Genomic DNA, 18,092 nt, shown 5'->3' on the forward strand with positions numbered 1-18,092 from the left:
GAATTTGTCAGGTCTGTGCCATGGTACAAATGGGGCAAGCAGAGCCAACTTCATGGAGGAAGTCATGTTAGAACCATGCCCTGAAAAATTTGATAGAATTTTAAAAAACAGAGAAGATGGAGAATAGCATGCTCGAAAAGGAAGTAGACTAAGCACAAGAGGAAGTCTGCTACATGAAACAGTATGGCTTTAACAAAAGCTCCTGTAATGAAGGGAATAGAGTCCAGGCTAGAAGCTCAGCCCATAATGCTCAGTAAGACCAGAGGTTCATATATAATTTTCTAGGAATTTTTTATTACCCAGACTTTATAACAGTACAAAATTACCCTGTTACTCATGGGTGTAAGGGGAGCATGCGCATATTGCCATTTAAGGTGTGATTCAAACACCCTTGAGGGAAGAGAAACTCTAGAGTTGGATGTGGGTGAGCAATGCTGCGAACCCAGAACAAAAGGTGTCAAGATTTTCTGATTGTCAGGGGCAGTTCTGGAAGCATCATCCATTCTGCCAAATCACCTATTCCTCACAACAATCCCTATCTTATGTATATAATATTAATGTCTCTATTTTATAGATAGTGAAACTGACACCTGGAGAGGATGACTTATCTGCTAACGGTCAAAAAGCCAGTAGGTCATGGAATTCCTTTGGATTTAAGACACACATCCTTGGGACGCCTGGGTGGCTCAATGGTTGAGTGTCTGCCTTCGGTTCAGCGTATGATCCCGGAATCTTGGGATCGGTTCTCGCATTGGGCTTCCCATAGGCAACCTGCTTCTTTCTCTGCCTCTCTCTGTGTCTCTCTTGTGGATAAATAAATAAATAAAATATTTTTTTAAAAAAGAAGATGCACATCCTTAACTACGATTATATTCTTGCAGTCTAATTTTAAACTTTTATCAAAATATTCTAGAAATGTTCACAGTATGAACACTAGGAATGCCCTAAATTGCAAATGGCACCTAAAGCCTAGTAGCTACCAACTAAATGTTGAGTAAATGAGTGACTGGACTGATGAATAAATGAGTGAATGAGTGCAAGATGCTCCAACTGAAAAGGAAAATCCTCTTGGCTCTGAAAGGCTGAGAGCATTAGAGGACATAGGAGAGAAAAGGAAAAAGAAAAATCTTTATTTCACATTCCGAGGAAGCTACAGAGAAAGTATAATTGTTTTATTTATTATACATAGAGACACACAGAAAGAGAGAGGCAGAGACAGAGGCAGAGGGAGAAGCAGGCACCATGCAGGGAGCCTGACGCGGGACTCAATCCCGGGACTCCAGGATCCCACCCTGGGCTGCAGGGGGCGCTAAACCATAGCGCCACCGGGGCTGCCCTGGTTTAAAAATCTGTATAAAATCTAATGGAAGGGGATCCCTGAGTGGCGCAGCGGTTTGGCGCCTGCCTTTGGCCCAGGGCGCGATCCTGGAGACCTAGGATCGAATCCCACATCTGGCTCCCAGTGCATGGAGCCTGCTTCTCCCTCTGCCTGTGTCTCTGCCTCTCTCTCTCTGTGACTATGATAAATAAATAAATAAGTAAAAAAAAAAAATTAAAAAAAAAAATCTAATGGAAGATCAGCAACATAGGCTTGTTGATTTTTTTTGGTTTCTGGCATAAAATTAATGCAAACATGTGTGGTCAGAAGCCAGAATCAGCTACAGAGGCTTTATGATCATTATTTTAGATTTTTCTTTTCCAGATTTAGGTTTTTCCTGGATGTCTATTTCTGGTAGTCTACAGAGTTAGAATTTTTTTTTTTTTTTGTACAGCTTTCTGGGGAAATCTTTTTTTTTTTTTAATTGGTGTTCAATTTACTAACATACAGAATAGCCCCCAGTGCCCGTCACCCATTCACTCCCACCCCCCGCCCTCCTCCCCTTCTACTACCCCTAGTTCCTTTCCCAGAGTTAGCAGTCTTTACGTTCTGTCTCCCTTTCTGATATTTCCCACACATTTCTTCTCCCTTCCCTTATATTCCCTTTCACTATTATTTATATTCCCCAAATGAATGAGAAAATATAATGTTTGTTCTTCTCCGACTGACTTACTTCACTCAGCATAATACCCTCCAGTTCCATCCACGTTGAAGCAAATGGTGGGTATTTGTCATTTCTAATAGCTGAGTAATATTCCATTGTATACATAAACCACATCTTCTTTATCCATTCATCTTTCGTTGGACACCGAGGCTCCTTCCACAGTTTGGCTATCGTGGACATTGCTGCTAGAAACATCGGGGTGCAGGTGTCCCGGCGTTTCATTGCATTTGTATCTTTGGGGTAAATCCCCAACAGTGCAATTGCTGGGTCGTAGGGCTGGTCTATTTTTAACTCTTTGAGGAACCTCCACACAGTTTTCCAGAGTGGCTGCACCAGTTCACATTCCCACCAACAGTGTAAGAGGGTTCCCTTTTCTCCGCATCCTCTCCAACATTTGTTGTTTCCTGCCTTGTTAATTTGCCCCATTCTCACTGGTGTGAGGTGGTATCTCATTGTGGTTTTGATTTGTATTTCCCTGATGGCAAGTGATGCAGAGCATTTTCTCATATGCATGTTGGCCATGTCTATGTCTTCCTCTGTGAGATTTCTCTTCATGTCTTTTGCCCATTTCATGATTGGATTGTTTGTTTCTTTGCTGTTGAGTTTAATAAGTTCTTTATAGATCTTGGAAACTAGCCCTTTATCTGATATGTCATTTGCAAATATCTTCTCCCATTCTGTAGGTTGTCTTTTAGTTTTGTTGACTGTATCCTTTGCTGTGCAAAAGCTTCTTATCTTGATGAAGTCCCAATAGTTCATTTTTGCTTTTGTTTCTTTTGCCTTCGTGGATGTATCTTGCAAGAAGTTACTATGGCCGAGTTCAAAAAGGGTGTTGCCTGTGTTCTTCTCTAGGATTTTGATGGAATCTTGTCTCACATTTAGATCTTTCATCCATTTTGAGTTTATCTTTGCGTATGGTGCAAGAGAGTGGTCTAGTTTTATTCTTCTGCATGTGGATGTCCAATTTTCCCAGCACCATTTATTGAAGAGACTGTCTTTCTTCCAATGGATAGTCTTTCCTCCTTTATCGAATATTAGTTGACCATAAAGTTCAGGGTCAACTTCTGGATTCTCTATTCTGTTCCACTGATCTATGTGTCTGTTTTTGTGCCAGTACCACACTGTCTTGATGACCACAGCTTTGTAGTACAACCTGAAATCTGGCATTGTGATGCCCCCAGCTCTGGTTTTCTTTTTTAAAATTCCCCTGGCTATTCGGGGTCTTTTCTGATTCCACACAAATCTTAAAATAATTTGTTCTAACTCTCTGAAGAAAGTCCATGGTATTTTGATAGGGATTGCATTAAACGTGTATATTGCCCTGGGTAACATTGACATTTTCACAATATTAATTCTGCCAATCCATGAGCATGGAATATTTTTCCATCTCTTTGTGTCTTCCTCAATTTCTTTCAGAAGTGTTCTATAGTTTTGAGGGTATAGATCCTTTACATCTTTGGTTAGGTTTATTCCTAGGTATCTTATGCTTTTTGGTGCAATTGTAAATGGGATTGACTCCTTAATTTCTCTTTCTTCATTCTCATTGTTAGTGTATAGAAATGCCACTGATTTCTGGGCATTGATTTTGTATCCTGCCACACTACCGAATTGCTGTATGAGTTCTAGCAATCTTGGGGTGGAGACTTTTGGGTTTTCTATGTAGAGTATCATGTCATCTGCGAAGAGGGAGAGTTTGACTTCTTCTTTGCCAATTTGAATGCCTTTAATGTCTTTTTGTTGTCTGATTGCTGAGGCTAGGACTTCCAGTACTATGTTGAACAGCAGTGGTGAGAGTGGACATCCCTGTCTTGTTCCTGATCTTAGGGGAAAGGCTCCCAGTGCTTCCCCATTGAGAATGATATTTGCTGTGGGCTTTTCATAGATGGCTCTTAAGATGTCGAGGAATGTTCCCTCTATCCCTACACACTCTGAAGAGTTTTGATCAGGAATGGATGCTGTATTTTGTCAAATGCTTTCTCTGCATCTAATGAGAGGATCATATGCTTCTTGGTTTTTCTCTTGCTGATATGATGAATCACATTGATTGTTTTACGGGTGTTGAACCAGCCTTGTGTCCCAGGGATAAATCCTACTTGGTCATGGTGAATAATTTTCATAATGTACTCTTGGATCCTATTGGCCAGTATCTTGTTGAGAATTTTTGTATCCATGTTCATCAGGGATATTGGTCTGTAATTCTCCTTTTTGGTGGGGTCTTTGTCTGGTTTTGGAATTAAGGTGATGCTGGCCTCATAGAACGAATTTGGAAGTACTCCATCTCTTTCTATCTTTCCAAACAGCTTTAGGAGAATAGGTATGGTTTCTTCTTTAAACATTTTATAGAATTCTCCTGGGAAGCCATCTGGCCCTGGACTCTTGTTTCTTGGGAGGTTTTTGATGACTGCTTCAATTTCCTCCCTGGTTATTGGCCTGTTAAGGTTTTCTATTTCTTCCTGTTCCAGTTTTGGTAGTTTGTGGCTTTCCAGGAATGCGTCCATTTCTTCTAGATTGCCTAAGTTATTGGCGTATAGCTGTTCATAATATGTTTTTAAAATCGTTTGTATTTCTTTGGTGTTGGTAGTGATCTCTCCTTTCTCATTCATGATTTTATTAATTTGAGTCTTCTCTCTCTTCTTTTTAATAAGGCTGGCTAATGGTTTATCTATCTTATTAATTCTTTCAAAGAACCAACTCCTGGTTCTGTTGATCTGTTCCATGGTTCTTCTGGTCTCGATTTCGTTGAGTTCTGCTCGAATCTTTATTAACTCTCTTCTTCTCTTGGGTGTAGGATCTATTTGCTGTTTTTTCTCTAGCTCCTTTATGTGTAAGGTTAGCTTTTGTGTTGAGTTCTTTCCAGTTTTTGAATGGATGCTTGTATTGCGATGTATTTCCCCCTTAGGACTGCTTTTGCTGCATCCCAAAGATTTTGGATGGTTGTATCTTCATTCTCATTAGTTTCCATGAATCTTTTTAATTCTTCCTTAATTTCCTGGTTGACCCTTTTATCTTTTAGCAGGATGGTCCTTAACCTCCACGTGTTTGAGGTCCTTCCAAACTTCTTGTTGTGATTTAGTTCTAATTTCAAGGCATTATGGTCTGAGAATATGCAGGGGACAATCCCAATCTTTTGGTATCGGTTCAGACCCGATTTGTGACCCAACATGTGGTCTATTCTGGAGAAAGTTCCATGTGCACTTGAGAAGAATGTGTATTCAGTTGAGTTTGGATGTAAAGTTCTGTAGATATCTGTGAAATCCATCTGGTCCAGTGTATCATTTAAAGCTCTCGTTTCTTTGGAGATGTTGTGCTTAGAAGACCTATCGAGTATAGAAAGAGCTAGATTGAAGTCACCAAGTATAAGTGTATTATTATCTAAGTATGTCTTCACTTTGGTTAATAATTGATTTATATATTTGGCAGTTCCCACATTCGGGGCATATATATTGAGTATTGTTACGTCCTCTTGTTGAATAGATCCTTTAAGTATGATATAGTGTCCCTCTTCATCTCTCACTACAGTCTTTGGGGTAAATTTTAGTTTATCTGATATAAGGATGGCTACCCCTGCTTTCTTTTGAGGACCATTCGAATGGTAAATGGTTCTCCAACCTTTTATTTTCAGGCTGAAGGTGTCCTTCTGTCTAAAATGAGTCTCTTGTAGACAGCAAATAGATGGGTCCTGCTTTTTTATCCAGTCTGAAACCCTGCGCCTTTTGATGGGGTCATTAAGCCCGTTCACATTCAGAGTTACTATTGAGAGATATGAATTTAGTGTCATCATGATAACTATTCAGTCCTTGTTTTTGTGGAATGTTCCACTGAACTTCTTCTTAAAGGGGAATTTTAAGAGTCCCCCTTAAAATTTCTTGCAGAGCTGGTTTGGAGGTCACATATTCTTTTAGTTGCTGCCTGTCTTGGAAGCTCTTTATCTCTCCTTCCATTTTGAATGAGAGCCTTGCTGGATAAAGTATTCTTGGTTGCATGTTCTTCTCATTTAGGACCCTGAATATATCCTGCCAGCCCTTTCTGGCCTGCCAGGTCTCTGTGGATAGGTCTGCTGTTACCCTAATACTCCTACCCATAAAAGTCAGGGATTTCTTGTCTCTTGCTGCTTTAAGGATCCTCTCTTTATCTTTGGAATTTGCAAGCTTCACTATTAAATGTCGAGCTGTTGAACGGTTTTTATTGATTTTAGGGGGGGATCTCTCTATTTCCTGGATCTGAATGCCTGTTTCCCTTCCCAGATTAGGAAAGTTTTCAGCTAGAATTTGTTCAAATACATATTCTGGCCCTCTGTCCCTTTCGGCGCCCTCGGGAACACCAATTAAACGTAGGTTTTTCTTCCTCAGGCTGTCGTTTATTTCCCTTAATCTATCTTCATGGTCTTTTAATTGTTTGTCTCTTTTTTCCTCAGTTTCCCTCTTTGCTATCAACTTGTCTTCTATGTCACTCACTCGTTCTTCCACCTCATTAACCCTCGTCGTTAGGACTTCTAGTTTGGATTGCATCTCATTCAATTGATTTTTAATTTCTGCCTGATTAGCTCTAAATTCTGCAGTCATGAAGTCTCTTGAGTCCTTTATGCTTTTTTCTAGAGCCACCAGTAGCCGTATAATAGTGCTTCTGAATTGGCTTTCTGACATTGAATTGTAATCCAGATTTTGTAACTCTGTGGGAGAGAGGACTGTTTCTGATTCTTTCTTTTGAGGTGAGGTTTTCCTTCTAGTCATTTTGCTCAGTGCAGAGTGGCCAAAAGCAAGTTGTACTGGGAAAAGGAGAAAAAGAGAGGAGAGAAAGAAGGAAAGAAAAGAGAGAAAAAAAAGGAAGAAAAAAACGAAAAAAAAAGAAGAAAAAGAGAAAGAAAAAGAAAGAAAGGAGAAAAAAGGGGGGTGGGGGAAGGAAACAAATCAAAAAGCAAAAAAAAAAAAAAAAAAAAAAAAGAACCACGGAGGAGTATCTTCTGATTCTGTGTACTTTAAGTCCCTTGGCTTCCCCTGGAAGTTGTCAGTCAGTCTAGCTGGTCTTCTGGGGGAGGGGCCTGTTGTGCTGATTTTCAGGTGTAGCAGTTGGGGGAGCTGCTGTGCCCCTGCCTGGTGCAGGGCTCGGTGGGGGTTGTTTACCCCGTGAGGCCCCAGGAGCAACAGCCCCAGTGGCGGGGCCAGCTCTGGAAACCTGGATTCAGCCCCCGCAGGAACTCCGGAGCTCTCCGTCTGCAGGGCCTGGAGGCTCCGGGTGGGGCCGCTGATCTGCTCAGCTGGGGCGGGAGCGTCCTTGCTGTCCTCGGGCCTCCCGGCCTCTGCCTGTCCCGGGGGAGGCCGGATCCTGGGCTGTGTCCCGGCGCCCTGTGCTCTGGGGCCTGCGCTGTTGGATTCGCGCTCCCGCCCTGCAGCCCCCTCCGCGGAGCCGCCCCCGAGCCCCCCGAGCTGCTCCCGCCCCGCAGCCCCCTCCGCGGAGCCGCCCCCGAGCCCCCCCGAGCTGCTCCCGCCCCGCAGCCCCCTCCGCGGAGCCGCCCCCGAGCCCCCCGAGCTGCTCCCGCCCCGCAGCCCCCTCCGCGGAGCCGCCCCCGAGCCCCCCGAGCTGCTCCCGCCCCGCAGCCCCCTCCGCGGAGCCGCCCCCGAGCCCCCCCGAGCTGCTCCCGCCCCGCAGCCCCCTCCGCGGAGCCGCCCCGAGCCCCCCCGAGCTGCTCCCGCCCCGCAGCCCCCTCCGCGGAGCCGCCCCCGAGCCCCCCCGAGCTGCTCCCGCCCCGCACCGCCGCCCCCGAGTCCCCCGAGCTGCTCCCGTCCCGCAGCCCCCTCCGCGGAGCCGCCCCCGAGCCCCCCCGAGGTGCTCCGGGTCCCCCGTGCGCGCTGCAGCCCTTAGGGAGCTCGGCGCACTCTCCGGGGGGCAGGTGTCTGTTAGTGTCCCCGGGAGCCCGAGGGCATCCCCACCCTCCTGGGTCCTGCTCCACCTCCCTGCGAGCCCCCTTCCCCCGGGAAGGTCGGTGCAGCTCCTGCTCCTCCGGGACGGGGCTCTCCTGTCCTGGGGACACTCGCCCCGGCCTCAGCCCTGCTCCTCGCGGGGCCCCTCCCCCTTGGAGGCCTTTGTTCCTTTATTTCTTTTTCCCCGTCTTCCTACCTTGATAGAAAAGCGGACTCTTCTCACTGTAGCATTCCAGCTGGTCTCTCTTTAATTCTCAGGCCGAATTCATAGATTTTCAGGATAATTTGAAGGTTTTCTAAAAGGTTTTCTAGGTAATTTGGTGGAGACAGGTGATTTGGGGACCCTACTCTTCCGCCATCTTGCCCCTCCTCCCCTCCAGAGTTGGAATTTATTAATGAAGTTTTCTGTTCTGCAGTCTTGAGCTTTTGAGAACATGTGTTTTGATGATGAGGAAGAGCTAGTTACAAGCCTGTGCCTCAACAGTAGTACTTAGTGACTATTCATGACAGAATTGTTAGTGAGGATGCAACAAGGAAGTTACTCAAATCAGAAGGTTGAAAGCTATCAGGAAAGCGGAGGAGGAGGAAGGGACACAACTGGGAAGGAATGTGTTTTCTTTTTTGTTTGTTTGTTTGTTTGTTTGTTTGTTTGTTTTGCAGAACCAACAGTTCCAGCCCAGGGACTGCTAAGTGTTTCAAATAAGAGCCCCTTGCAAGGTATGTCTCACCTGATAACCTGTTGTATGTACCAGTTAGAGCCAGATTGGAGCTAAGCACCTGCACAAAAGCCCCCTTCAATTTTCTAGAACTTACATTTCACTCATTATAATACCAGGATCTCCTCCTATGGGTGGAGTTTTCCGCCATTTTTGGAACACAGATGTATGAACTAGCATGCTGACATGCTAGGCACACACAATTGAATCTAAGTGCCTAAGCAATAGAATATGTGTAAGTTTCTTAATGTATATTCATATTCCCTATCTCCATCCTCATATACACCACTGAATAAAAGTTTTTTTTTTTTGTTTTGTTTTTTGTTTTTTGTTTTTACTAACCCCACAGGAGACAGCACTTTGAGAGCTATCTCACTGTCTCTTTACTTATAACAAGCAATAAGAAATTTGTTGCTTTTAACATTTCTTTGGGGGTATGTTCAATTCAATGCACTCCAAGAAGTGAACCCCTTGAGTTCAGTTATAGAATTACTTTGAAAACACAGTAGATCATATTGATTGTATAAAGACCATTGGGGAAGATAATCACACTTAAATTAGTTCAACTGTCAATTCAGTCATGTGAACTCAGCTCAGAAATGGGGAAAATAGTAGAAAGAGTATCTTTATAATCTTTGCCTTTTGTGTAGCCCTTTTCAGTATTTGGCAAATATTTGTATATCAACTATTCTTTTTCTTGTTCCACTAAATCTATAAACTCATTAGGGTTAATATGAAATTATAATAATCATGTTTTAAAAGTTTTTTGTATGTTATGATATTCTGACATCATAAAAATCTTGTAGGAACTGCTGGGATAGCCCATCTTGGAGCTAACCATTTCTTAGAGACAACAAAAGACACCCATAGAGTGTGCTTTTCATATGCAAACATCTATCCCCAGTCTATACTCCTGACCACTTCCCAAAGCCAATATTTTATCTAAATCTTTCCAGCTCCAGGTACCAGACTACTGGAGACCACCTCATAGTCCAAAACCTGCCAGAATTATCCAAATGAGACAATCCTAAACTGTTCACTCTGTTCTGTCTTGCCTTTCCTGCAGAAATCCCAATAAAGGATCTGGCCTAGGCTTTCTCCTCCCTCCACTTCTACTCCTGACCAGAACCTGGTGCTGCGCCTGTGGCCCTGTGTGGCATCAGCACACCCCCTTCTGTTGGGAAATGTAGGTAATAAATTCTTCTTTCAATGGCATTGACATCTTCATGGTGACAGTCACTTCCATAAGTTAAAATCACATGGGTACAAATGAGATAGGAATATCAGAGAGGGTGACAGAACGTGAGAGACTCCTAACTCTGGGAAACAAACAAGGGGTAGTAGAAGGGGAGGTAAGTGGGGGGATGGGGTGACTGGGTGATGGGCACTGAGGGGGGGCATTTGATGGGATGAGCACTGGGTATTATACTATGTGTTGGCAAATCAAACTCCAATAAAAAAATATACAAAAAATAAATAAATAAAGGTTTAGTGTCTCCAAAAAAAAAAGATAGTAATGTTTTTAAGAAAGCTGTGGCACGCTAGCACGTAGAGCTTAGTGATTTTGCATAAAACAATAAATACATGCAAAAATGTGTGTGTGTGTGTGTGTATGCTATGAAGCTAAGCTTACCCATATTTTATTTTAAAATTAGGAAGAGGGCAGTCCAGGTGGCTCAGCGGTTTAGCGCCGCCTTCAGCCCAGGGCGAGATCCTGGTGACCTGGGATCGAGTCCTACGTCAGGCTCCCTGCATAGAGCCTGCTTCTCCCTCTGCCTGTGTCTCTGCCTCTCTCTCTCTGTGTCTCTCATAAAGAAATAAAATCTTTAAAAAAATAAAATAAAGTTAGGAAGAATTTAGCTATATTGTCAAAGAAGGAGAACAGAAAATACAAATAAATTTGACCTATAAAGTTAGCATTTTTGAATAACACAATAGGAATAGCAGAGATTATTAAAACATAGTTGCACAGACCTTTAATACTTTCCAAGCTACTGTCAAAAGGCAAAAGAAACTAAATGCTATTGGTAAAGGTCAAACCTAGAATAGAAATTAAAGAGAAGTTGTATTTGTGTTTTATTTTAGAAAGTTTTCTCATCAAAGAGCCTCAAACCAATAGGAACTATAGCTTTGATATGAATGTGTGAAACCACCCAACTACAGGAAAAAGGATTACTCGTATTTACTTCCCAGTTGGAAATTTCAGAGGGTGTCTGTTATGAGATTATTTATCATGGAATGCTTTTGTATGAGACTTTTAAATTGGACTAACACCACCCTAAGGCCATGTTTATTCACACAAAGATTACAAATGTTTTGAAATTCACCAGTCACATTATACCTAAAGTCAGGAAACCATGTATCCTGGCATAATTATTAATACATATCCCACCTCACTTTCAAAAAGTGTGCCAATTTGGACAAAAAAATTACAACAAATTGCACATTTACCTATCTCACCTCTCTTATCCTTGGGCAGAACATTTTTAGCACATGATTAGTGGTGTATATGTATTTAAAAATGCTGTTATAAAGTGTTTACCCTAAAAGACACATGATTGGTTCTCTAAATCACCACTTAATGTAAACAGATTTTTAGTTAATTAAAAATTCTGGAATTTTGTGTTTGAAGTTTATATTAACACTGTAAGTTTATGTATCACCAATGGTCACTGAACATTATTACCATCATCAAACCTGTTTTCTTGATTTAGTTGTAGATTGACTTCAGTGCCTTTGAGCTACAATCAGATTTCATTATTTGGAAAATGCGTTGGAGGTATCTGTGAGCCTTTAGACTTCTACAGGAATTCTCCTTTCCAAAAGCAACCACTGAAAGACTTTTGTGCTCTGATATGTACTGAAGGTGAATAAACTAGCTAAGACTTTTCATAAAACATTGTGTCCTCCCACACCTCGTGGATATTGAAAATAACTGATTTTAGGGGCACCTGGGTGGCTCAGTCAGTTAAATATCCCATTCTTGATCTCAGCTCAGGCCTTGATCTCAGGGTTGTGAGTTCAAGCCCCTTGGGGGGCTCCAAGCTTGGTGTGGAGTTTACTTGAAAAAAAAAGGGAAGAACTGATTTTTGTCGTATTCAGAATATGTCTGGTTTTTAGTTTCATATTTGTCTTAAACATTCCATACTTCAACCTCAAAATAACTTTCTAAAATCCATCAGATCATGACACCTTTAGCAGGTCTTAGAATCCAGAATAAACCTGATCTCCCAGGCATGGGACAATCGCCTCAGGTTGTGTCTGTCCTTCCTCAGCCTCCTTTCCTGTTTCTCCATTCCTAGTTCTTTGCACCAGGAAAACTGACCTGGAGCAGTTGCCCAACATGGAAAATTTCAGGCTTCAGGATTTTGAGTCTTTACCATCATCTCTGAAACTCCAAAGTCATATAAGAATTTATTTTTCTGGGAATTATTACACTTAAAATTTTATTTGTTAATTTTCCTAATAAAGTGGAAAAAAATCACTTCGTTTACTCCTTTCCTCTGACTTAGAGACAATTTATTGTTATCCCATTTTCAATGTTGAGTTAAACAATAAAATTTGCTTTGAGCCTGTCCTTTGATGAATGAGCCTATCTCGTTGATACCCAGAAAGAAGACCGTAGATAGTGGCATCATCTTAGTAGAAGTGCACGTTCTCAGGTTTTACTCCAGACCTGCTGAATCCAAACTTTTGGGGGTGAGACCCAGGAATCTGGATTTGAACAAGCTCCCCAGATGATTCTAATATGCTTTAATATTGAAGAAACATCAGTTGGCCTAAAGCTCCAGAAATGTTTCTTAGTGTGGCTTTAGTTTCTATTTATTGGTCATCTACAAAGGTATATCTACAAAGGCATATTGTGTGGTTGGAGGTTTCTTTTTTTTTAATAAATTTATTTTTTATTGGTGTTCAATTTACCAACATACAGAATAACACCCAGTGCTCATCCCGACAAGTGCCCCCCTCAGTGCCCATCACCCATTCACCCCCACCTCCTGCCCTCCTCCCTTTCCACCACCCCTAGTTCGTTTCCCAGAGTTAGGAGTCTTTATGTCTCCCTTTCTGATATTTCCTACTCATTTCTTCTCCCTTCCCTTATATTCCCTTTCACTATTATTTATATTCCCCAAATGAATGAGACCATATAATGTTTGTCCTTCTCCGACTGACTTACTTCACTCAGCAGAATACCCTCCAGTTCCGTCCACACTGAAGCAAATGGTGGGTATTTGTTGTTTCTAATGGCTGAGTAATATTCCATTGTATACATAAACCACATCTTCTTGATCCATTCATCTTTCGATGGACACCGAGGCTCCTTCCACACTTTGGCTATTGTGGACATTGCTGCTAGAAACATCGGGGTGCAGGTGTCCTGGCGTTTCATTGCATCTGAATCTTTGGGGTAAATCCCCAGCAGTGCAATTGCTGGGTCGTAGGGCAGGTCTATTTTTAACTCTTTGAGGAACCTCCACACAGTTTTCCAGAGTGGCTGCACCAGTTCACATTCCCACCAACAGTGTAAGAGGGTTCCCTTTTCTCCACATCCTCTCCAACATTTGTTGTTTCCTGCCTTGTTAATTTGCCCCATTCTCACTGGTGTGAGGTGGTATCTCATTGTGGTTTTGATTTGTATTTCCCTGATGGCAAGTGATGCAGAGCATTTTCTCATGTGAAGGTTGGCCATGTCTATGTCTTCCTCTGTGAGATTTCTCTTCATGTCTTTGCCCATTTCATGATTGGATTGTTTGTTTCTTTGGTGTTGAGTTTAATAAGTTCTTTATAGATCTTGGAAACTAGCCCTTTATCTGATATGTCATTTGCAAATATCTTCTCCCATTCTGTAGGTTGTCTTTGAGTTTTGTTGACTGTATCCTTTGCTGTGCAAAAGCTTCTTATCTTGATGAAGTCCCAATAGTTCATTTTTGCTTTTGTTTCTTTTGCCTTCGTGGATGTATCTTGCAAGAAGTTACTGTGGCTGAGTTCAAAAAGGGTGTTGCCTGTGTTCTCCTCTAGGATTTTGATGGAATCCTGTCTCACATTTAGATCTTTCATCCATTTTGAGTTCATCTTTGTGTATGGTGCAAGGGAGTGGTCTAGTTTTATTCTTCTGCATGTGGATGTCCAATTTTCCCAGCACCATTTATTGAAGAGACTGTCTTTCTTCCAATGGATAGTCTTTCCTCCTTTATCGAATATTAGTTGACCATAAAGTTCAGGGTCCACTTCTGGGTTCTCTATTCTGTTCCATTGATCTATGTGTCTGTTTTTGTGCCAGTACCACACTGTCTTGATGACCACAGCTTTGTAGTACAACCTGAAATCTGGCATTGTGATGCCCCCAGCTCTGGTTTTCTTTTTTAAAATTCCCCTGGCTATTCGGGGTCTTTTCTGATTCCACACAAATCTTAAAATAATTTGTTCTAACTCTCTGAATAAAGTCCATGGTATTTTGATAGGGATTGCATTAAACGTGTAAATTGCCCTGGGTAACATTGACATTTTCACAATGTTAATTCTGCCAATCCATGAGCATGGAATATTTTTCCATCTCTTTGTGTCTTCTTCAATTTCTTTCAGAAGTGTTCTATAGTTTTTAGGGTATAGATCCTTTATCTCTTTGGTTAGGTTTATTCCTAGGTATCTTATGCTTTTGGGTGCTATTGTAAATGGGATTGACTCCTGAATTTCTCTTTCTTCAGTCTCATTGTTAGTGTATAGAAATGCCATTGATTTCTGGGCACTGATTTTGTATCCTGCCACGCTACCAAATTGCTGTATGAGTTCTAGCAATCTTGGGGTAGAGTGTTTTGGGTTTTCTATGTAGAGTATCATGTCATCTGCGAAGAGGGAGAGTTTGACTTCTTCTTTGCCAATTTGAATGCCTTTGGAGGTTTCTGTGATTTGTCGTGTGTAACTAACCACCCTGACCTGCTCGTATGCAGGCAGACTAAAGAATGTTGTCAATAAGACTTGTGCTGCATAAGTGACCTCTGGAGCCCAGTTAGGTTACATCGCTGGCCTCCAGGTCAGAACTGGCCCTTCTCGTCTGGAGACCGAGAGCTATAGAATTTGCCTTGCCTCCCCTCTAGCTCTGGGCTGGGCTGGCCCCCCATGAATAGAATGTGGAAGATGGGATCCCTGGGTGGTGCAGCGGTTTGGCGCCTGCCTTTGGCCCAGGGCGTGATCCTGGAGACCCAGGATCGAATCCCACGTCGGACTCCCGGTGCATGGAGCCTTTTTCTCGCTCTGCCTGTGTCTCTGCCTCATTATCTCTCTCTCTCTCTGTGACTATCACAAATAAATAAAAATTAAAAAAAAAATTTAGAATGTGGAAGAGGAGGCAAGCACGTAAGGCCCAGGCTCCTTGAAGATGTAAAGATATGATAACATAGAAATGCCACTCACTCCAAACTGCATGTAGGCAAAAAATGTTTAACTTCAGACTCCATCATTTGCACTATAAATATGGCCCTTCATGGGGATGATCAGTTGGAGGTCTTACCTGAGGGGAGGATGTTCTGCCCAGGATTCTCAATCAGGACTCCAGCCTGGCTCTCTCTAAGGGGCTTCCCCAGCTGATGAAGTTGGGTGTTGTATTTGATTTGATGTAACTCTGTCTTATTCTTATTTACTGCTTACTATCTCCCTCTTCTATGTGTAGATTTCCCTTTTCTTCTTTGCATTTCTATTAGATTTTTGTAATATCAATAAAGTGTTTTTTTCTCCTTTGAAACCAAAAACACAACTGTTGTGAATCTTTTTTTTTTCTTTTTTTTTTTTTTTTTTAGAATAAGAGGCCAACTACAGGTTAGGTAGAAACAATTACTTTATTATTACTGTTATTAAGATCACTTTAAATTGAGAGCGAGAGAGAGAAAGAGGCAAGTCTGAGAAAGTAACGATTCTTGTCTCATAATTAAGGTTTTAAATAAATCAGTGTCATGTCTGATTCGAGGTGATCAAAATTTAAGACTTGAAATCTTGTTAATCAAAGTGTGGTCCTTGAATCAAATGCATGGGCATCACCTGAGAGTTGTGAAAAATACTATATCTCACATTCCTCCCCAGGCTACTGGATCAGAATCTGCATTTTGACAAGATCCTTGAGTGGCTAGTGTGCAATTAAGGTTTGAGAGAAGAGCCAACTAGCCTACCACAGGCCCTTCATAATACACAAAGAAATCATATTTCATGAAAGTTGTAGCTGTTTACAGCCACTGCAAGAACTATGTCATATAAAGAGAGAGGAAATGTTAGTAAAGACTATATTTTAATAGTCTTACACATTCACTGGAATATATTTTAAAAATTATGTAGCTTCTGAAATACCCATTTTAAGCAATACTTCACTGTTTCCTATGGAGGGAATTTTAGGCTTTCTGGCTGTTAAGGGCGTGGAGGACTTGACAGGGTCTCAGGGAAAGCTCATGGTGCCCCATGGATGCATCATGCACTTTCAGGTGGTCATGCTGTTCCTCATGCCTAAAGGGTCCTTCTCTCCTTTTCTTGCCATTATCCTTCCTTGCCTTGGTAGAATTTCTTCCTCCTTCTACTCTAATTCTTGTAAAGACAGATGATCATAAGCTGCATGCCTGGGCTTCATGGCTTGGGTCCTTCATGGAATTGCTTTATCTGAATTGTTTTGGATTTATGAACTTGACATACTTCCAGGGACATTATAAGAAAAAGCCCCATGAGGTTCACTATTCTAAAGATGTAGCTGTATGAGTTGATCACTATTTTGCTAATGCTCTCTCCGTCAGTGGGACCCAAATGCCTAGAGTGGCATAGGGTACAGAGCAGGTCTCAGTACCAGCTGGAGATGAGGAAGCAGTGGGAATCTTGTGACACCCCTCTGTCAAACACCAGCCAAATGAAGACTCTCCTGACCAGTGAACAGCTGGAATTGGTTTAAGCAACAGTGCATGGACACATGGACTCATCTGATCCGGGGAGCAGCTTTGGTCCTTATTTTGTGTAGATACAATGACCCACCCATTGCTGATATTAAATGTAACTCTCGTTCTCGCCTTCACTTCCACACTGACTTCTTCCCCTGAGGGATTGATGTGTCTCCCTTTACTAGGTGACTGTATAAAAAAAATCAATGTTTGCTCTATTGATCATTGTGATGGTCTTTATCTCCTCTTTATTATGAGGGTATTTTGTAGCAGAAACCACAGCTTTAATCTATATACTTTGTGTACCAACCTTAATGTTCCACAGGCCCATGGAGAGAGGAAGTCCTGCAATTCTTCCTGAGTGCTGTTCGGGGAAAACTTTCTGCTCTCTTTTGAGAGATTTTGATATATTCATATTATCAGTATTAAAAGGAAGGTGAATGGGAGCTTGTTATGTGCAACACTATCCTGTGATTCACATAAACTAGTTAGTTCCTGCCATTCCATTCTATTACTGAATGATTTTTTTTTGTTTCTTCTGAATGATAGTTTTAAGTGTAGAATTATCACATCTTCATTTGAGTTTGGGATCCAGGGCTTCAAGTGGTATAGCTTATGAGATCTGCTTTTAAGGTCAGGGAGCTTCTCCAGAGTTGGAAACATCTACCTGACCTGTTTTGGGTCTCAAACTACTCTTCAGAGGAAAGTGAATGCATAGCCCTTCCTCTAGATGAAGGGGATTTAGAAGGTGTCTTCCACTGTATTTTTCAGACCACCTCAAATGTGGTTGAATTGGACACAAACTGCATTTGCAAAGCTGGTAGCTCAGATAGAATCTCAGTTCTGTGAACTGCCAGGTAGTTGGAAAGTAGCCACAGCCAGCAATGGTGGGTAAGCCTCTGCAGGTCAAGACAGCAATGGTGGGTAAGCCCCTGCAGGTCAATAGGAACAGTTAGCCTATCAGTCACATCTCTCCAGAACTCCGAGGGCTTTAGCATTGGCAAAGCAGACGGCCAACTGGTGGCACTGCGGACAAGCAGGATCTTTAGAAAGGTGCACTGATGATTGTAGTTGCAGTCTACCTTTAGGGGAGCATCTGAGTTCTGCTCTCTCTGTGGGCAGCAGGCAAGCTACCTGGAGGACCAACTTATGGACAAATACTGATAATATTTGTGGTAGGGTTGAGACATAAGTGGGATTCTTAGAAATGGGAAAGCACTTTGGACATTGGAGGACATATGATCTTAGCTTTAATCACAGACTGGTGAGGCATTTTGGTTACCAAGAGAAAGACCATGCTCTGAGCAATAATCACAATACAGAATGTCCCTAAGGAACAGACATAAAATTTCCTGAAATGAAAATTACCAATGTCATTGAATCATCCTAATGTAAAAGTTACTAGAACAGTATCCCCCCCCCTTTTTTAAAGATTTTATTTATTTATTCATGAGAGACACAGAGAGAGACAAAGAGAGAGGCAGAGACACAAGCAGAGGGAGAAGCAGG

The 18,092-nt window shown here is 42.1% G+C and overlaps 1 protein-coding gene across 1 annotated transcript in view; it reads left to right on the forward strand.

Moving 5' to 3' along the window:
- The window catches only part of LOC125753964 (collagen alpha-1(I) chain-like), a 123,489-nt gene that overhangs the window by 48,583 nt on the left and 56,814 nt on the right, over positions 1–18,092 (forward strand). Inside the window, exons 4-5 of the mRNA XM_049103733.1 lie at positions 8,621–8,677; positions 9,743–9,862. The gene's annotated coding sequence lies outside the window, so the exon portion shown is untranslated. The remainder of the gene's footprint in view (positions 1–8,620; positions 8,678–9,742; positions 9,863–18,092) is intronic.

Source organism: Canis lupus, chromosome 29 (genome assembly GCF_003254725.2).
Source record: "Canis lupus dingo isolate Sandy chromosome 29, ASM325472v2, whole genome shotgun sequence".
In the NCBI taxonomy this organism is placed as follows: domain Eukaryota; kingdom Metazoa; phylum Chordata; class Mammalia; order Carnivora; family Canidae; genus Canis; species Canis lupus.